Source organism: Lissotriton vulgaris, chromosome 8 (assembly GCF_964263255.1).
Source record: "Lissotriton vulgaris chromosome 8, aLisVul1.2, whole genome shotgun sequence".
Lineage (NCBI taxonomy): Eukaryota > Metazoa > Chordata > Amphibia > Caudata > Salamandridae > Lissotriton > Lissotriton vulgaris.
This window is the reverse complement of record NC_141696.1, coordinates 33,352,494-33,374,155: the sequence shown is the minus strand read 5'-3', so window position 1 is coordinate 33,374,155 and position 21,662 is coordinate 33,352,494. Positions and strand designations below refer to the sequence as shown.

Genomic DNA, 21,662 nt, shown 5'->3' with positions numbered 1-21,662 from the left:
TCTTCAGGGCCCAAGCCCGCCCGACATTGTCCCTGGGTCCCCCGGAGCCTTACCTCATCCGCTGCTCCTCCCCTGCGCTCTTCAGTTCACCGCTCCGCTGCTCCTTGCCGCTCCTCCCCGCGCTGATGTCCGCCGCTCCTCTTCCGCTCCTGCATGCCGCTCCTCCCCGTGCTCCTGATGACACCACGCAGGTCGCGGCCGGTGGTACTTGCAAGGGACTAGTTTTTTTTTTATCGTCAATTGTTTAAATAACGTATATTTTTGTTATTTATATAGCCTATGTCCATCTGCACACCCTGACGATTACAATGATGTATCGGGTGTGTGGATTGGCGCTGTGGTTCCCGAGTTTACCCGCCTCAAAGGTCCAAAGTTCTTGCTTTATTATAGTAGTATAGAAGTATAGATAGCTATAAGGTCTCACCTTCTGACAGGATCGCTAAGTTACATGTCCTAGACATCTTCCCTCAGATTGTGAAATATTTTAACACCTTGGCTGCTAGGTGTTTTCCCCTCCTGTGCTGTTACTTGAGATCCCCCATTGTTCATGACGAGCTCAGCTCATCATCAGCACAGCTCAACCGTGCATCATTACGAGCTGAGCTCGTCATCAGCATCGAAAGGGTTAAATACCTAGATGTCACCCCGGATAACTCCCTCAATCTTGACTTCAAATCAAAGAAATCCCAGCAGACTGTCCAATCTGCAGACCGGCTGATCATCCCTACGAGAAAATTGCTCCCTGAAATGGTTAACATTTGAATCTTGCACAGCTCGTAAAAGAGCACGTATCACATAGAAAACAATACATATCATTTCCTCATTCCAACAGCTGATGGGTATTACAAATGTACATATTGCACGTCGCTTGCACTTGTACTGCTGCTCTCGAAGTATGTTCTCTCTCTACTGACTACATATTTATATATTTTTTAAATTTCCTTTTTTTTTTTTTATTTATTTTTTATTGGAGTTCATGGTGCAATAAGGAAATACATAAATACATAACCATAAGCAAGGTTTAAGAACATCTGATACATATATGAACAATTAAAAAACACAATATTTTTTAAAAACACAATATTTTTATGTGGGGGTAAACAATTATATAAAGATCTATCAATAAATATAGCAATACAGTACATTTCAAATTCTTATTCTATCGTCCATCCATTTCTTAACCGGGGCCCATAATCGTCTTCCCATTTCTCGTTTTTTAGCACCTTTAAATTCATAGAGGCCAGACTAAATATTGTAAATGGCCAAGAATCTAGAGATTCACATCTGAAAAGACGGGGCTGTTACATCCTTCCAACCGGCCAAAATAATGATTCTGAGCACGGCGACGGACATAAAAACCAAAGCAGCCTCGTCATCTGTTACAACCAGTTTAGAATCTGAGCCGAATAACATTAGTGTTGGGGATAGATCGATCTTATGACCTAGCAGCCCCTCCCAGAATGTTGTTATTCCATCCAGGGCGGGGGTCAATCGTTCACAAGTAAAGAACATATGTAGTAGGTCAGCTTGTCCCTTATTGCATCTCGGGCAGCAATCATCATTCCTAACACCCCAAGCAAATAATTTAGCCGGTGTGTGGTACAGATTAAAGACTGTTTTAAAGTGTTGTACTCGTAAGTTGGACGCCCGAAAAATCTTTTTATTCAAGCTTAATGCTAGGTCCAAATCTACATCCGGGTTTCCCAATTTAGTTGCCGAATCACTTGCTACTTTTCCTACATCGTCCTGTAATCTGGACACCAGCATGTTGTAAATATCTTTTATCTTCCTACACCGTCTTCTCATACCCTCAACCACAGGAAAGTCTACGAGGGGTTTGAGCTTTGGTCTACAAGCCTGTAAGATACCGGAGATTTGGCCATATATAAGCCATTGATATGAGGGGAGGCCAAATCTCCTTTGCATGTCCTCAAACCCGCTTATCCTATCTCCTACCATTAGGTCTCCAATAGTCTTAAACCCTAAGTCCTTCCAAACTTGTAGGATCCCGTCATTGCTTAAGTGAGGAAAAAGGCTAGAATTACCCAAGAGGAGAGAAGGGTTGACTTTAGGGATATGATAAAATTTTAGAATTGATTTCCATACTTGCTATGCACCTAGCAGGATCTTAAATTGTGCCTTTCTATAGAACCTATATTCCAGTTCCGTCAACAGTAATCCAGTAGCTTTCTCCCCCATTATTAGATTGAAGATGGGAGGGGGACCCTGGTTGTCTGTACTAGTCGCATCAATGTCGCATTGAAACAGGATTGACATCTGGGTTAGGAGACAGGTCCAGTGATACAATCTAATGTTCGGAAGTGCCATCCCACCCTTTTCCCACGGAAGGGACATAAGGGTCGTTGAGCGTCTAACCTTGCCATACTGCCATATAAACTTGATAAAGACAGACTCTAATTGCTTCAATTTCCTAGGGTTATACTGATGCAAGCCACAAAGGTGCATAGGCCTCATTTTCCTCACTATTGTAATTTCTCTTCTCCCTTTTGATATTGCTCCTGGTTGTGTCCTATCACCCTTTGCAGTAAAGCACTCTATCAGTCTGGAGTCTAGCAGTTTAAACATAAAAGGCGCAGATGTGTAAATGTGCAGGTGTGTGCTGTATGCGGTCTATTGCCATTGATGGCTGAGAAGTGGTATGACTCGAGAGAAGCCCCTCTTCACACTCTATGATGGTAATAAACACAATATTACACTGCATATCTGAAAATATACTCCATGTATGAGACTCGTATCTGCACAGAAAATGAGCATGTGTTTTACAGAAAAATCTCAACAACTGTCACTTCCACTATGCCCTCCCCGCGTTTGCTCGTGTCTAGCTGCCAAGGTTTCAGATTGCTTTGTGTGACATTTTCATAATTTCAGCGTAATTATGAGTGACATTTGAACAATTATGAGTGACACTTTTTTTGGGAAGCAAAATTATGCAATTAAAACGATGCGGGAAACATAAATATGAGAAATTACACCCATAAGGGTACACACGCAGACGGTACTTTATTTCAAAAAGACACACTGCGCAGTATAATAAAAATCAATTCGCGGATTATAGCAGGGTGCACAGCCCCGCTCTTTATTTATTATAAATCATTAACATACGACAAAGTAAGGCTTCGGAGGGGGGCAGGGCAAGCCTCAGGAGGGGAGGCTGACTGAGGTACGCCTACTTCAGAGCCCGACTGTGAGCTGTATTTTCTAAAAAATACCCTTTTTGAGAGAGTGAGCAGTGATATTCCTAAATAGTTGCGTGGCCGTCAGCCCTGGCTATGGTTCAGTGGCATGTCACCCCGCTACCTAAGAGTACTTGCACCAGTGGGTGTCATGCAGCAGCCTGTCTAAACACACATATGGCACAGAAGTGTTAACTTTAAAACATACCGGCACTCTCTCTCTAGTACGTACTTCATTCTGATGACCAATGACTTCTTGTGGCAGCTGAGCCCGGCTGCTCATGCTGCGTCTGCAAGCTGGTATCGGATCCGCTCTGGAAAGTCAGATGCCACTAAGAGCTCTGCTCCTTTATTGCTGCACTGCTTTGCCGACAAATCATGAGGCCTGCCTACCAGGTGCTTCACTGGAGTAAAGCACAGATACGCCTGGGGTTGAGGGTTCAGACAGTGGGCGGGCGAGATCCCAGTATGTCCACTGCACCCGCCTGTGACTATATGTATTGTAACATTTGCTGTTGTAAGCGCTCCTATAACTTCGGCACAAGTTGTATAAAAAAAATTGCGTCCGTCCTTTTTGAGGCAGAACTGGATAGGAGTCCGCTTGATTTCCAGTAAGTCGCCCGCCGACCCTGACAGTAAACATGAAGCAGCACACTGTAACACCAAGCTTACTGTTTACAGCCCAGTGACTGGCTTTGTCGGCGCTCGAGATCAGTCAATATCTAGTTACCAGCGTCTGATGTCAGCACGCAGGTCGCTGCTGGCGCTACTTCCATGGGACTACTTTTTTTTTCTCGGAATTTTTTTCAATAACTTACATTTTTTTTATTTATATAGCCTATGTCCATCTGCACACCCTGACATTTACAACGATGTATCGGGTGTGTGGATTGGCGCTGTGGTTCCCGAGTTTACCCGCCTCAAAGGTTCAAAGTTCTTCCTTTATATTAGTAGTATAGATTAGCACTATGGTAGAAATGTATCTACTATATTTGTCTCCTCCTGTCTTTTGATTGTCACAGCTAATATGTTTCACACTAGACTGACGCTTGACCAATAAATACATATTGAAACTGTTCCAATTGTCATTCTATGTATTCAGAGAAAAGTAAGCCAGAGTGACCAAGCGAAATATATCATATTGTTTTACACAATACCTGAGGAATCAGGGTTGTCATGTTGGGTGGCTGCCAGAAACTAAGCACCACACTGTAGAATGCAGGGGGGGTGATAGTGTCACCGTGGAGCTAGATGGTCTAACGGGTGACTCCTCATGTGGGGGTGTCCAGAGTCTGTCTGCACACCAAGCCCTCAGTTTAGGTCATCCAAAACACCAAGGTCCTGGGGGGTCCTAGGAACTACACTACATCAGGTAACTCGGGTGAAACCTTGCATTTTTGGCCAGTGTGTTGATGTGGGCTCTCATATTCAAGTTCTTGTCCAGTGTGATTCTGAGGGATTTGGCTGAGTCCTCTATGGCCGGGGTGCAGTTCAGAGTGGTGATCAAGTTGGTCCATTCCAGTATGCCAGTTGGACTTTTAGGAGGGGAGATTAGCAAGGAATCAGTTGTTTGCGCATTCAGTTTGAGCTGGTTGCTAGCAAGCCATTGCACAGTTAGCGTTAGAGCCTCTTTCATTGTTTTGATCTCTTCTAGGGATGAGATTTTGATGTTGATCTGTGTATCATCTGTAACATGTGGAAAGAGATGTTGGCGATATACAGAGTTTAAGCTAACGGTTCCAGATAGAGGTTAAAAAGCATAGGAGAGAGTTGAACAACGTTGGACTCCGATCGTAATCAGAGAAGGACTGGATAGCTTTTGATTAACTAAGAATCTTTGTGAGCGGTTACGATGGAAGGATTTCAACCATTTGAGGACGGTTCCCCCCTAATCCCATCCTGTTTTCAAGATGTTCTAGTAACTTCTCATGGTTAACTGTGTTGAACGCTGATGAAAGGTCCAGAAGAATTATGGGGGACATTTTGTCTTGGTATAGGGCAAGAAGGGTGTCATCTACTATGTGGAGAATAGTAGTTTATGTGCTATGATCAGGTCTGAAGCCAGATTGGCATATGTCTAGGAGGTTGAATTTTGCGATGTGTTGGCTAAGATGTTGTTGCACACATTTCTCGAGAACTTTAGCTAGCAGAGGAATATTGGATATAGGTCTGAAATTGTCCGATTCCGTAGGATTCTGAGTAGGTTTCTTTAAGAAGGGGGTGACTTGACCAGCTTTTAGAGAGTTGGGTGTAGCCCCTTGAATTAGAGAAGCATTGATCTTAGTGGTCCAGATGGGTATGATAAATTGGTTGGATGCGGACAAGCAGTTAGAGGGGCGTGGGTAATTGAAGTGGTGTTTAGGTTTAATGGATGCTAGGATTTTCAAGATGATTCAGACATCTTAAAGGTCAAAGGTAGACCAGTGAGCTTGGCTTTTGGGTGATGCCTGGTGGAGGTGAGTGGAGACGTCGGATTGTGTTACCGGAGGAAGAGAATGGGCACTAGTGGCAGAATTCAGCTTGTTACCCAGGGAATTGGTTTTGGTTGCAAAGAAAGAGGAAAGCTCATCACAGTTTATTAAGGTTTTAGTTACTTCTTAAGCGTTTTTTTCCAATTTGTTCGTTTGTTGTTTTACTATTTCAAAGAGTTTGCGAGGTCTATTCTTAGCGTTCTCCAGTTCCAATCTAAAGAATTATTTTTTTGATTTGCGAATGTTATTCTTGTACGCATTTCTGGTCTTTCTGAGAAGTTTGAGCTGGTGGAGGAGGTGTGTTGTCTCTATTTTCTTTCTGTTAGCCGCAGAATTCTCCTTTCCTTGTTTAGGGCCCCATTGAACCAGGGATTTTTGTCTTTGACCTGAATTCTTTTTAGTTTAAGCGGAGCTAGAGAGTCAATTATATCCGACATCGTTGAGTTGTAGTGCTCTGTAAGATCGCAAACATTAGATAGCTTGGAGGGAAGGGGAGAGATCCTTCTCACATGAGCTGCCAGCTTCTCATAGTCTAGGTGTATTGTGTCCTTGAGCCAAATTTTCGGTTTCACTGTTTGCATTGATCTTTCCTTATGTACACCCGGCATTAGAAAGGTAATAGCATGGTGGTCTGACCAGTCGCAAGGAGCAATTGAGGTTGGCCTGCCTGTCATTTCCTTTGAAATGATCCAGTCCAACGTGAAGCCTTTCGAGTGAGTTACTAGGGTGCAGACTTGGAAGAGTGATTGGTTGGCTAAAAATTCTTTAAGGATGTTGACTTGGATGCCATTGAAGTCATCCAGTGAAGACAAAATTAACTAGGAATATATCATTGGAGTGGGGGGAGACATTTGCTGTAATAATTTCCATGAGGTGGTTGATGAATAGGTCATTCTTACCCGGGGGTGGTAGAAGGAGTGCAGTTTGCACAGTTGGTTAAAGTAGTTACTTATGGAGAGTGTGAGATATTCGCAAGAGTCAAGAAGGCCTGTGCGGAGTTGGGTAACGGAGAGGTCGGAGCGGTGGATGCAAGCAACACCTTCCCCTTTTTTAATTTGTCTATCCTACCTTATGATGCAGTAGTTCGGAGGAACCAATAGATCCATGCAGGGTGAGGATGTTTTGTGTAGGATTGCCACTTCTACATCTTTACTCTGTATGAGATCGGCGATGCCGGTTGCATGTTTCACTGCCGATCGGCAATTGAGTAGGAGTGTGGTGAGACTGCGAGTTCGGGTGGATAAGTGAATTCGCTTTAAGTTGTTACTGTTTATTAATGTTGATTGTGACCGTATGAACCTTGTTATTGTCTTTCTTGTTAGGGGGACTGGGAGTGGAGGGATTGGCTTCATAGGATAAAAGAAGAGCTAGTGTTTCATCCTCCGATAGATAGCTAAGTTGTCTGCGAGGGTGATAGTGTCTATTGGCCTGAGCAATGGGTTGAAAGAAGAGCTTGATTTGTAGGTTGAGTACAGATTTATTTTTGAGTGTACTTGTTTATAGCGAGAGAGTGTTCAGGGAGAGGAAGGATGCTCTTCAATTCGAGAATAGCACTATGGATGCTCTGAGCTATACTGGCTGTTCGGAGGTTGAGAGCTTCAAGGTCCGTTAGAGTAGACTGAACTAGAGACAAAGGGATCCGTGGATCAGGGCTTGGTCTGCAAGTGGATTCGAAGATTCTGGCAGAGGATATTGAGTTTGATCTCCAAATGGCTGCATTTTTGTAAGGAGAGGAGTGCAAGGGGCCTGTCCTGCTCAGCAGGTTGGCCAAAGGACCTGTAGAGGGGGTAGGTGATGAGTTCTGGGGGATCTGTGTGATTACTGCTGTGGATGTGGGATTGGGACGATGGGAGGGTGATGGGGTTGCAGGCATTGACTTTATAGGGGATTAGGGGGCAGAGGTGGTTTGTACTCTATTCGATTTAGGGGAAATGCTGCCCGGACTACAATGCTGTAGGTACATCACTTTAGGAAGATTAGAGCGATTTCATACTCCGGGACAGGCAGTTAAGGGGCTTAAGGAGGTGGCTTCCGTTCTGGTAGTCATAAGCGTGAGGCCTTTACCCCACACCGCGGGCTTTGCACTGTAGAAGACATTGCTCCGACATGAGTTTGATTGAGATAGAGGACACTGGGGGTGCATTGAAGGATTAAAGCTATGCACCTGCAGTTAAGTTAAACTTAAGTTAAACGTAAGTTAGGATTTTGTCTTCAGACCCAAAACCTAAGACAAACTTAAGACGAAATCCTAACTTTACTACTCCTAATTGCTTTTTGTGAATAACAAAAGTTGTAAAGTTAGAATTTTGTCTTAAATTTCTTATATGGATAGGGCCCATGGTCTAGATGTCAGTGGGAGTGCTGTGCAGCTGATGTGTGTGTGTATTGGCGGTGCCTCATGTATCATATCCTCCAAAAGTCGCATAGTCCCAAGGCTGTGGCCCAGTCAGAAAGGCAACAGGCACCAAAGCACCAGGATACTGAAGGAGGTCCAGTGGCATCAGGCTATGGGCTGGGGACCGTGTTTAAGTCCCCACCTATTACCATCAACCCCTGCGGAATATCCAGGAAGACTTTAGACAGATTGCAAAGAAAGGTGCCGTGAGGCGCAGATGGGGCATAGGCACTCACCAGATTGATGGAACCCTCTCTGATATGGGGACAGGAGTGCAATCTCACTGCATATGTGTGGAAGCCGGACCTTGGCACTCACCGCATAGCACATAATGTGGTGTGTGTCGGTGTCTATCTGAAAATATAAGACAACTTTGACAAGCAGTAAAACAAGTTAATGGAAACAAATTGAGCAACAGTAACATTGTACTGAATACCCAACCCCCAACTCCCTCCCTACCCCATACTACCAACCCTTAAGCATCTGTTGCCCTGAAAAAGAAAACCAGAAATGAAATTAGTATTAATTGAGGGGAATTATGAATGCTGGACCACTCTGCAAGTAATGAGTAGCTGGTGGCCAAAATAAGTGGAACAATGCTTAGTTGAGAAAGTGTCCTGTGGACTTTAAGCAATATAGAGGTCACAATTCAGCACTCTAAGAAAGGTCTGTATCTGCCTGGTTCTCAGTGGACAAGAGGGGCACTGTGTCAAGGAGTGATTATCTGTCTGATTTCTGCACCTCCACATGGGAGGCCCACTTGTGATGTGATAAAGGAGAGTATTCCCACATTGGGGGGGATCCGGATGGTGATGTTGAGCAGCTGGCGTGGTGTCTCTTCAGGGAGCAGGTGCAATGTCTTTCCTGTTTGGGTGCCAATGTGCTCCCAGCCGGTCTGGCGGTCTATGACCTTGACCCTGGAGGTGAGACCTCCGCACTAGCTCGAAGGTGTTGCCCCTATGTGAACCACAACCAGTCCAACTCCGAAGTCTCAAAGAAGTAGGACTTTTTGGTGAGGATGACGCAGAGCACAGCAAGAGGAGACAGTATTGGAGGCCCATAGCCCTGAGTTTCTGTTTGACCTCAGTGTACGAGCGGTGCTGTTGCTGCACCTCCTTGGTGTAACCAGAGAAGAGGAGAACTCTGGCATCTCCACAGCAGAATTCACCTGGGAACGGGTCTCCCTCATGATCGCATGTCTCTTAAGTTTAGGATTTGTGCAGTCATTGGTCTTGGAGAGGTGCACGGTGTCGGTTTGGGGTTCAGAACTTGTGTGCCCTCACGATTGCGAACCAAGAGGACAGTTGTTCCACAGTCATTCATGACTTTATCCATGTATCCAGGAAGTCCAAACCATGCTGAGGCTCGGTTCCTTCAGGGTTGCCAATCACAAGCACATTGTTGTGCAGGGTACGGTTCTCAGCATCCTCGGCGGTGCAACTTTGATGTACGCGTGGGAAGGCAGGTGACTTGGGCCTTAAGGGACGGGACTTCATCCTCCACGGCGAAGATTCAGGACTCTGCCTCCATGATACAGGCTGTGATGTTTCTGAGATCTCCTGTCAGAGCAGCGGCACATCCATGTGCATCTCTCGAATTTTGGAATCTTCAGCTGCTTGTGAGGATAGAATGGCTTGGATGATCGAGGAGAGGTCTCTGGATAATGAGGAGCCACCAGGCCCCCCTGGTGTCCCAGGATGGCCATTCACAGGTCTGATGGTGAATTGCTCTATTTGAATCTGTGAGGTTGCTGAGCGGATGGTCTTGTCTTGACCTATGTCAGTGGTGTGAAGACACCGAAGGACACTGCTGGTGGTGAAGATGTCGGGGTGGGCCTCAGCTAGGCCTACCAGTGCTAGGGGTTTGCCCTTCTCTGCACAAAGTCCTCAGACCAACAGGATAGAAGTTGGAACGGAAACTAGAATATAAAACACAGTTTTATTAACCTCATGAGGTGGAACTACATTCACACAACACCCGTCGGTAGTGTATGAAGTAGCACACTGAATAGAAGGAGCATGGTCCTTTTATACCCAGACAGGGGCTCAAAAGAAGGCGGTAAAAGTACAGAAGAGAAGGGTTACATACATAAAAGGTCATACAGAAATGCACAGTCAACAATAGGGAGGAGCTGGCAGTTTACGGATTCTGGTAAGAATAACCTGACATTTACAGACTTGAACAGATCTATGGACAGTCACAGTCTCCTCTGCGCATGTGCAGAGTAGCAGAGCCTAAATATAGTCTGTCTGTAAGCAGAGTGCAAGAGTAAACAACAGCAAGGTAGGACAGAGCACATGGTGAGCACAAGGCAGACAAGATGGCTGCCGCATACAAGATGGCTGCCGCATACAAGATGGCTTCAGCTAAATGCTAACCCCGATCGCTGCCAATTTACAACAAAGATACAACCCGCTTAACACAGCTTAACACAGCTTCATGGCAGCAAGAGCAGCATATCCTGTGATGATAGGGAGAGTCTGTTGCAACCCGTGAAGTGGGCCCAAGGATGTAAGCCAGGTGCTAGCTGAGTATTGCCAAAGGTAGTGTAGATCCTTTCTGTCAGGATCGCTTCCAGTGCAGCGGAGAAGTGAGTCTGAGAGGGAAGACAGTCTATTGCCCTGAACCTGGTCGCAACACAGTGGAGAGAGTAGTTCTGTTTAGTAGTTTAGAGAATGGTGGCAGGCTTACAAAATAGGCAGATCAAGACGCCATCAACAAGTCCGAGCTGGTCCCACAGGAGGTCCAGGCCAAAAGGGAGGCCACTGGTAGTTGTTTGAAAAAAATGGAGGCCAGCACAGGACTCCACAGATGCAGTCCGGGGTCAAGTACTTGCAGCAGGTCCAGATGCCAGGGCGGTCAGCCACACAGTCCCAACAAGCGGCCCAGCCTGCATTCACAAATCAATCCCCCAGCCATTTCAGGAACAGATGATGTGGTGCTGCTTCAACACCTCTCCAGCCTCTCAGGCCCAGGCTGCCACACTCACCGAGCACTTTGCAGATCAGAATGACCAGAGGAGCTCATAGATGGCTACAAAAGGTGGCCCCTCAACTACAGCTTCTGGGTCCAGGTGGCCGGTCCTTACTTGAGTAGCACCAGATGTTCTAGTTATGTTATGTTATGTTAAAATGGGTTTTATATAGCGCTCGGCTACTCCAAGGAGTGTCCCGGCCGCTTGGGGGCATGTATGTTGGGATCAGGGACGTGATTCAGGGGCCCAGGCTCACCCAGGCAGGGCCCCAGGCCAGTTTGCTCCTACAGCCAGGGTTCGACACCTGCGGGCTGACTCAGCTTCACCCCCATAATGCCTCCTTCACCGGGGACCACCCCAGTCAGCACCGCAGCCAATCTCAAGGCTCAGGAGATCTCCTTTCTGTCAGAGCCAGGCCACAAGCATCCAATCTCCAAGAGAGGGGTAGGTGCCAAGGCAGAGTAGGGATGTGATTCACCAGCACCAACTTCTGGGGGCAGGCCTTGGGATTGGGGTCAGCCCACAAGCGGCATCAACGTCCATTTGGCCACTTCCATGATGTCTCTTCAGTGTGAGATGCCTAGGGGAGGCCCACAAATACTGTCAGTAGTGCCCCTCTGCTCTGAAGGCCTCATGTGCCGGGCGGCCTCACTCTCAGTGTCATGGCATACGGGATGGCACTGCAGGGTGTTTCGCCATCCCAGGATGCCTCCACAGATTTGCCCGCTGTAGAAGTCACTGGGACCGTAGTAGAGCTCCCAATGGCAGGTAGTTGCGCGGGTAATCGTCGGATTAGAGGGCATCCGCGTGGAGCTCCATTAATGACCGTCCACCATGCTGGCTGCCCAAGCCATGCCCCAGAAACACTCTGCTTTTAATGGGCAATACCTTATCAAGGGTACAGGTGACTCAGTCCTGAGATTGTATTGTATTGTATTTTCATTTATATAGCACTTACTACCCCTGAAGATGCTTCAAAGCACTTTTTCGGCAAGTAGCAGCCTACTCCGGGACCAATAGAGGATTAGTGTTGAATTAGTATAGTGAAACATGCAAGTACATTTTAAGTGGTGGATAGGTTAGTCAGTTATTTGGATTTGGAAGGATAGCAGAAGAATAGAGGAAAAAAAGGGGGTTGTATTTATATAGCGCTTGTTACCCCTGATGGGGTGTTGAAGCACGCTACTCCCGAAGTCCATAAAAGATTAGTGGGGAATTAAAATGGTGAAATATGAAAGTAATTTGAGTGGTGGATATGTTATTCAGTAATTTGAATATAGAGTGGTATGTGGCGGAGAGAAGAGGGAACAAGCTTTGTATTTATATAGCGCTTGCTACCCCTGATGGGGTTTTAAAGCGCTTTTCTGGTGAGTAGCACTCTACTCCGGAACCCATAAGGATTAGTGTTGAATTAGTGTGGTGAAACATGAAAGTAGTTTGCGTGGTGGAAATGTTAGTCAGTTACTTGGATTGAGGAGGGTTGGGGAGGGGTAGAAAAGGGAAAAAGGTTTGCATTTATATAGCACTTGTAACCCTGATAGGGTGCTGAAATGCTTTATTGGCGAGTAGCACGCTACTCTGGAACCCATAAAGGATTAGTGGTGAATTAGTATAGTGGAATGTGGAATTTGAGAAGTGAACAGGTTAGTCTGTTATTTTGATTGAAAAGGATGGTGGAGGGATAGAAGAGTGAAGGATTTGGATATTTTTTGATGTAATTTTTTTCTTAGGTCATAGCAGTAGGAGGAGACTTTTGGATGAGTAAAGGGGGTTTTGCAGTAGAAGAGTTTAGAAAGTTTAGTTTCGGGGGATCGGTATAGTAAAAGAGGTGTCAGATGATGCATGGAGGTGTAGAGTAGGGGAGAGTCTAGAAAGGGTTATTTTGGGAATCATAGTAGTAGTATGGGGTTTGAGATAAATGAGAGAGTGGATTTAGAGGATATATTGATAGATGTGTAGGGTGAGAGATAGGGTGGTGCATTGGAAAGAATAGTAGAAAGAAGTTTGAGATGGATCAGAAAGTTGGGCTTGAAGATATATTGAGAGAAAGTATAGGCTGAGAAATAGGGTAGTGCATTGAAAATGCTAAATTAGAAGAAAGCGATAAATATATAGCTCCATAAGTACATTGAAAGTATATAGCTGCATAAAGGAGGTAAGTATATGTAGATTAAAGATATTGATAGAGGTACAGGATGAGAAATAGGGTAGTGCATTGGATATGCTTTTTCAGGAAAAAAGTAACAGACACACAGATCCAAGTACATGGAAGGTACATAGATCCACAATGCAAGCAAGTACATGTAGAATAAACCTGTTTTTCTTGTTAACAACATAATTATTCTACATGTTGATACAAAGCAATACAAAAAGATAGGTACATATCTATATTGAAAATAAATGCTTGTATACAGAGGGATATGCTATACATTTCTGTTTGTGCATGGTGCTTCTGTGGGGAAAAGCCAATTCTTGAGAAGTTTTATGAAGATAAGGTGGTTGTCGGTGGATCTTATTTTGTTGGGTAAAGAGTTCCATAGTTTGGCTGCTTGAACATAGAAGGATGTGTCACCCATGTTTTTTTTCTTGTATCTTGGGATTTTGAGGCGAGATGCCCCTTTAGAGCGGAGGTTCCTTTGTTGAATGAGTTTGGTAATTTTATTCCTGATGAAGAGTGGTTCCATTCCATGTATTGCTTTGCGGGTGTCACAAAATAGTTTGAACGTGGATATTCTGGCAACGGGTAACCAATGCAGGGCTTTCAAGGCAGGGGAGATGTGGTCTTGTGGTTTGATATGCAAGAGTGGTCTGGCAGCCGAGTTCTGAATCCTTTGTCGTCTTTTCATGGTTGTTAAAGGTGATCCGTGGTAGAGGCTATTGGCATAATCAAGTTTGGGCAGAACAAGGGAGATGGTAGCTTGGACCTTATGTGTAAATCCCAAGTGAGGAAAAATTAGTCACAGCGTTTTTATAGTGACAAAGCTTGATCATGCTAGTTTTTCCACTTGGGCATTCATCGACAGCTTTGAGTCCATGGTAATTCTGAGGTTTCTTACTTCCTTCGATACTTTAGGTGGATGCAGTCCCTCTATGCCGGCTTCATAGAGTCTTTTTTTCAGAGTGTCATGGTCAACCGTGTCAAAGGCAGCCGAGAGATCCAAGAGGAGTATTGCAGCAACCCTGTTGCGGTGTACTGTATTCTTCAGGTCAACCCAGATGACAAGGAGGGCAGATTCAGTGCTTCTTCCTAGTTGGAATCCTGTTTGGAAGTCTGAAAATATGTCTTTCTCTTTAATGAATTGTGACATCAGGGGGAACGCTGCTCTTTCTAACAGTGTGCCCAGGAAAGGTCCATTGGTAATGGGTCTCTAGTTGTCAGGGTTCAGCAGGTCCAAGTTTTTTTACTTCAGTAAAGGGCGTATGTGTGACTTTTTGAGTTCTTCTGGAAATATTCCGGTAGTTAAGGAATTGTTGATGATTCTTCTTATTGGGGAGGCAGCAGAGATTTTTTCTATTTTAAGTACGAGTCCAATGAGTCTGCTTTGTCCGTGTAATGATTTGCCGGTTTGTCTGTGAAATCCTGAGTAACAGGATGAGTTCCTTCTATACAATTTGGTTTGTGAAACTCATTGAGTATTTTATAGAATTCTTTATTTGCAGATTTAGCATTTTGAATTTTGTCTGAATAGTACCTTTTCTTAGCTTTTTTGATAAATGACTTGTATAATCTGTTAATTTTCTGTAGGTGAAATTTGTCTTGGTTGGCGTTTGTTTTGAGCCAGGTACGTTGCAACTTTCTAATTTGTTGTTTTATGTCTTTTAATTCTATGTTTCTCCATGGCGCTTTTTTTCTTTTGTTCTGTTGTGTGGTTTTGAGTGGTATCAGAATGTCAAAAGCTTCCTGTAGCCACTCATATAGATTTTGGACAGAATTTATTGTTTCCAGATTTGTGCTGAATAGTAGTTGTGTCTCTCAGTGTTCCAAATTGAGTTTGTTCCATGGCCGATAGGTGGATGTAAGTAAGGTAGTTGTAGGTGAGTCACTTAGTGTTGTTTTATGCTGGAATGCAAGCAAGTGGTGGTCTGACCATGTGACTGGAGTTATAGTTTGAAAGGTAACTAGTTCAGTATTTACAACAATGACATCTGGGTTATGTCCAGCAATGTGTGTGGGTTTGTGAACAATCTGATGCACGTCTATGCCAGTGAATATTATTTTTGGATGGGTCATATTGGGTTTGTCAAACCAAATGTGAGGTCACCCAGAATGCATTGGTTGGAGTGTATTGTTATCAGGTTTGAAACTGTGTCTAGCAGTGCGTCTGGGAATGTCGCCTTGCTAGGTGGAGGTCTGTAAATGAGCAGGAAGTTACAGGCGGAAGACGGTGTAGGATTGCATCGGGTTAGAAGAGCCTCACAATTCTTTATGGAGATGTTGTCAACTTTTGTGCTATGCAATGTTTGTCTGAATACAACAGCTAGACCACCTCCTTTTTTGCCTATATGATTTGTGTATTTGTTTGATAGCCTAGAGGAACAGCTTCATGCAGGACTGGAGCTATGTCATCTCCCAACCATGATTCAGTTATGAATAGTATGTCTGGTTTTGCATCTGTAGGAAGGTCGTAGATGTGCTGTTTGTTATTAGAGAGTGATCAGGCATTTATTAGTAGACAGTTTAGAGCATCGCCTTTGGTGATACTGAGACTTGTTTTGTAGAAGAGTGATCAGTATTTTGTGGGTTTGTAGCAGGTGTGTTTTTTGTGCTGGCATTAGTTGTATTAGGATAGCATTCGTGTAGCTGTTCTGTATCATGCATGCTAAGAAAGCATTTTTATGGATCTGCATGTGTATGTGCATCTAAACCCCAAAAATAATGACCACTGGGCTGTCAGATTTTATCTGCTGGAATATTTATTTCCAACCCTTTCAAATTACTTGTGTTAGACCTGCCACCATTTGCGTGGGTATCGCCTGTAATTTTTGCCTTTGCCTCCTGGGTTTTTGCTATGTGATGGACTGCGTTTTGCTGGTTTAGATGCTTTTGGCTCTTTGCCACTGCTTTTCAGTGCCAAAGAGCAAGTGCTCCATTTGTAAATTGTTATTGTCAATCAATCAATCAATCAGGAGTTTGTTAAAGCGCGACTACTCACCCGTAAGGGTCTCAAGGCGCTAGGGGGGGGGGGGGGAGGGTGCAGGTTCCATTCCATCAAGGAGGGGGTCTGTCGAAGAGCCAGGTTTTGAGGTTTCTTGCGAAGCTGGGGAGCGATGTTGTCTGTCTGAGGTGGAGCGGAAGGGCGTTCCATGCTTTGGCCGCGAGGAAGGAGAAGGAGCGGCCTCCCGATCTGGTCTTTCTGGTGCGGGGGACCACGGCGTAGGAAAGCTGGGCTGATCGTAGGGTCCTTTGGGGTGCGTGGAATTTGAGTTGGCTGTTCAGGTATGCTGGTCCGGTGCCGTGCAGGGCCTTGTGTGCGTGGGTGAGCATCTTAAAGGTGATTCTCGCCTCGACAGGGAGCCAGTGGAGTGTGCGCAGATGCTGGGAGATGTGGCAGTGTTTTGGCAGGTTGAGGACCAGTCTTGCGGCGGCGTTCTGGATGTTCTGTAGCTTGCGGATGAGGTTTTTGTTTATTCCGGCGTAGAGTGCGTTGCCGTAGTCGAGTCTGCTGGTGACCAGGGCGTGAGTGACTGTCTTTCGGTGTTCAAGGGGGATCCATTTGAAGGTCTTACGAAGGAGGCGGAGGGTGTGGAAGCAGGAAGATGAGACAGAGTTGATGTGGCGGTCCATTTTGAGCTAGTCCAGGATGATTCCCAGGTTGCGTGCGTGGTCTGTGGGGGTTGGCGGGTTTCCGAGGGCGGTGGGCCACCAGGTGTCGCTCCAGGCGTCGGGGTTTGGGCCCATGATGAGTACTTCTGTTTTGCTGGTGTTTAGTTGAAGGCAGCTGTTTTTCATCCATTTGGCAACGGCTTCCATGCCTTCTCGAAAGTTGCGTCTGGCGGTGTTGGGCTTGTTGGATAGGGAGAGGATGAGCTAGGTGTCGTCTGCATATGACACAATGTTGAGTCCGTAGGTTCTGACGATGGGGGCAAGTGGAGCCATGTAGACGTTGAAGAGCGTCGGGCTGAGGGAGGAGCCCTGGGGGACTCCGCAGGTGATCGGTGTGGGGTCCGAGAGGAAAGGGGGGGGTCTGACCCGCTGCGTCCTGCCGGAGAGGAAGGAGCAGATCCAGTCGAGGGCCTTGTCCTGGATTCCTGCATCGTAGTGTCTGCGTATTAGGGTGCAGTGGGAGACTGTGTCGAACGCCGCTGATAGGTCGAGGAGGATGAGGGCTATTTGTGGATAAGTGATTCCCTGATTGGCATAGTTGATTTACTTGTCAGATCCTAGTACAGTGCAGCATGTGTGCCCAGGGCCTGTAAATCAAATTCTGCTAGTGGGCTGCAGCACTGATTCTGCCACCCACAGAAGCAGCCTGTTAAATGTAACTCTGGCCTGCCATTGCAGAGCTTGTGTGCAGTCTGGGGCTGCCATGTCGACTTGGCAAGGGCACACACTTGCCAGTCCTTAAACCTTCCTTTTTCTGCATATTAGTCACCCCTAAGGTAGGCCCAAGGTGCATCTGTGGGCAGGGTGCATTTTATGTGAAAGGTAGTACATGCCCTGATGTGTGTGGCATGTCCTGATAGTGTAATACTGTCAATTTCGTTTTACACTATTGCAAGGCTACCTGTTCCCATAGGACGGAATGGGGAGTTTGTTTATAACATCTTATAAACATAACTACCCCTGGGAACAAGGTGGGAAAATAAAGTTTAGTATGCCTGAACTCAGAATGTTAAAATGCATCTTTAAGTGCGGGTGATTTTTACATTCTGTTTGAAAATACCACTTTTAGAAAGTAGGTATTTTCTTGCCTAACCATCCAGTGTGCCCCTGCTAGGTTTGTGTATTGCATGTCTGGCTTTTGGATGACAGGGGCTGGAGAGGGGCAGCAGCTCTGGAAATCTGATGAGTCAGGGCTGGGCTGAATAGACCTGGGCTGCATTAAGAGTAGTGGGGGAGATTTCCTTTCACCTGAATGGGCCTGGTCTGTCTTCATCAATACTGTCTCTACCTCCTGCCAGGGAGCTGCACCAGTAAGGACAGAATTTTTTTGGCTGGGTACAGAGAACAAAAAGAGCAATTGATGGACATAATGCAGAACAATGTCAGACATTCATTCCAGCACAGAAATCGGGTCATAAACCCATCGTTTTTTAGCTCACCATGCCATTCCAGTTTAGACCCAGCCATATGCAAATCAGTCTTGAGCCAGTGCCCAATGTGAACAGTCCAGCCCAAACTGCCAGGCCAGGTCCTCCCTGGACTGGAAACAATCATCCTAGGACCAGTTCCAGGCTTTCAGCCCTCATCAGCCGGGATAGCTTGACTCCAGTGGCATGGAGAGCATGGGACTCACGTCTAAGCATACCGTCCCACTCCAGGTGACAAATTCAAAAAGAGCAATTGATGGACAGAATGCAGAAAAATGTCATACATTCACTTCAGTACAGATATCTGGGCCTAAATCCATCGTTTTTTTTGCTCACCATGCCATTCCAGTTTAGACCTAGCCATATGCAAATCAGTCACCGGTTTCAGGCTTTCAGCCCTCATCAGCCGGGATAGCTTGAATCCAGTGGCATGGAGAGCATGGGACTCACGTCTAAGCATACCGTCCCACTCCAGGTGACAAATGCAAAAAGAGCAATTGATGGATAGAATGCAGAAAAATGTCATACATTCACTTCAGTACAGATATCTGGGCCTAAATCCATCGTTTTTTTTGCTCACCATGCCATTTCAGTTTAGACCTAGCCATATGCAAATCAGTCACCGGTTTCAGGCTTTCAGCCCTCATCAGCCGGGATAGCTTGAATCCAGTGGCATGGAGAGCAGGGGACTCAAGTCTGAGCATACCCGTTCCACTCTGGGTGACAAATGCAAATAGAGCAATTGATGGACAGAATGCAGAACAATGTCATACATTCACCCCAATACAGAGATATGGGCCTAAATCCATTGTTTTTTTGCTCACCATGCCATCCCAGTTTAGACACAGCCATACGCAAATCAGTCTTGACCCTGCACCCAATGATAACAATCCAGCCCAAACTGCCAGGCCAGGTCCTCCCTGGACTGGAAACAAGCATCCTAGGACCGGTTTCGCGCTTTCAGCCCTCATCAGCTGGGATAGCTTGACTCCAGTTGCATGGAGAGCTAGGGACTCACGTCTGAGCCTACACGTCTCACTCGGGGTGACAAATGCAAAAAGAGCAATTGATGGACTGAATACAGAACAATGTCAACACTCCATCCATCATCCCCTTTGGTTTTGCTTTGTTCGCCCTAAGTTAGCAGGGTATGCCCAGGCGTGGGACCCTTGCTCACTACTGGACCAGGGACACATGGCGGCCCTCATCCTTGTATACCTCACAGCAGCCTTCTACACTGTCTCACATCACATGCTCGCAGCCAGACTGCACAACGCGGGAATACAAGGATACGCTCTCTTCTGGATCCAGTCCTTCCTCTCCGGCAGAACACAGAGGCTTCGACTCCCTCCCTTCCTCCCAAACCAAAGGAGATCAGCTGTGGAGTACCCCAGGGATAATCACTGAGCCCCACGCTCTTCAACATCTACATGGCCCCCCTCGCCGCCATCGTCAGACACCATGGGCTCAACTTCGTATCCTAAGCAGACACCACCCAGCTCATCCTCTCACTCATAAAGACCCCCAAAGACACCAGATTCTGCTTCCAGGAAGTAATGAAGAATGTGGAAGCCTGATAAAGGACAGCTGCCTGAAGATAAACTCAGAGATGACTGAGGTCCTCATCCGCAAAGCCTGCACCTCCGCCTTGGACAACACCTGGTGGCCCTCGGCCCTCGGGAGCCCACCCACCCCACAGACCACTCTCGGAACCTCGGTATAATCCTAGACTCCTCTCTCTCCATGAACCGCCAGATCAACACTTTCATCTCCACTAGTTTCAACTACCTTTGCATCCCTCGTAAGACCTTCAAATGGATCCCCCTCGAATGCAGAAGGACCGTCAACCATGCGCTCATAACCAGCATATTGGACTACGGCAATGCCCTTTATGTCGCAATCAACAAAACTCTTCTGCACAAACTCCAAACCATCCAGTAACCCGCATTCAGACTTGTCCTCGGGACACCACGCCACGAGCACATAACCCAGCACCCATGAGGCCTCCACTGGCTCTCCGTCGAGAAGAGGGTCACCTTCAAACTCCTCACCCATGCCTAAAAATCCCTCAACAATATTGGACGCAAATACCTCAATGAGAGAGTATCCTTCCACGCACTCAAGAGGAGCCGCCGCTCCGCTGATCTCACCCTGGCAGAAGTACCCCAGTACCCTGCATCCGCAGAAACAAAACCATCAGGAGAGCCTTCTCCTACATTGCAGCCAAAACCTGGAACAAACTCCCTGTGAACATCAGACGCTCCCCGACCCTGCACACTTTCAGGAAGGATCTCAAACCCTGGCTCTTATACTGATCCGGAGCAGCCCCCCGCGCCTTGAGACCCTCATGGGTGACTAGCGGACTTTATAAACCCTGATTGATTTATATTATTTTTGAAGCAGTTTTGAAGGAGTCAAGTCATAGAGTGACACAGTGAAAAGCTGTAAATTATACTGTGTCAGTTCTACGCAGCTTTCAACATTGGAATGCCTACCCTGCATACATTATACATGTCACGAGTATAATGTGAGGCAGGCACACCTACCCTGCATACGTTATACCTGGCACAAGTATATTGTGAGGCAGGCTTCTACAAAGGGATGCATTGGGCCCAATGCACCCGTTTGTAAATATGGAGTAGTGTGGAGCACTGATTGCGCTGATGCTGCACCAAACAAAATGCCGCTCCGGCGGTGGTGGCTCCATGTAAATTTGCCCCTGAGTGTGATAAGGCTAAAGGAGAAATAGAATCTGCAAAGGATTTTGCAAAAGTTGAAAAGGTGCCAGCGGGATGATAATAGAGAATCTCTGAGAAGAAGGAAGCTGCTGACCCTATCAGTGAAAAGCCAAAAAGCTCAGCCTCTTCAAATGTGTCCAACTACAATGATCTAAAACACCAGCAGTTTTATATAATCACTGCTACTCCATCGATGGTGAATTACCTTATACCCATCAGAGAACTGTGTACCAAAGTCAAAATTGGACTCTTGCATTGCCCATGTGTTTGTGATAAATAGAAGGTCAAAGCTTCCTGTCTGCAAGAGAAGACTAATTTTAACTGCATGTTTCACTAAAGAACATTCACTAATGAGATGACCATGTAACAAATTATCTGACTTCTGAAGATGAAGGAACTATTTTTAGGCGTATGTGAACAATGTGCACAGGGTTGTGATTGCCCTGCTGTCTTCTGTGGTGGGTGAAAGCTAAATTTGAATGACATTTTAACAGACCAATGGTTGAAGACCTCAGACAAGAAGCCCACCTATTTATACATTACAACCAGTGTATTAATAGACAGGTCACTGCAACAACTATCAAAGTTGTGAGTTGATCATTCACACCACAGCAGAGTGTCTCCAGCATAAAACATGTA

The 21,662-nt window shown here is 45.9% G+C and overlaps 1 protein-coding gene across 1 annotated transcript in view; it reads left to right on the top strand.

Annotated features, from left to right (window-relative positions):
- The window catches only part of LOC147693316 (NACHT, LRR and PYD domains-containing protein 3-like), a 1,315,468-nt gene that overhangs the window by 601,224 nt on the left and 692,582 nt on the right, over positions 1–21,662 (top strand). The window lies entirely within an intron of this gene.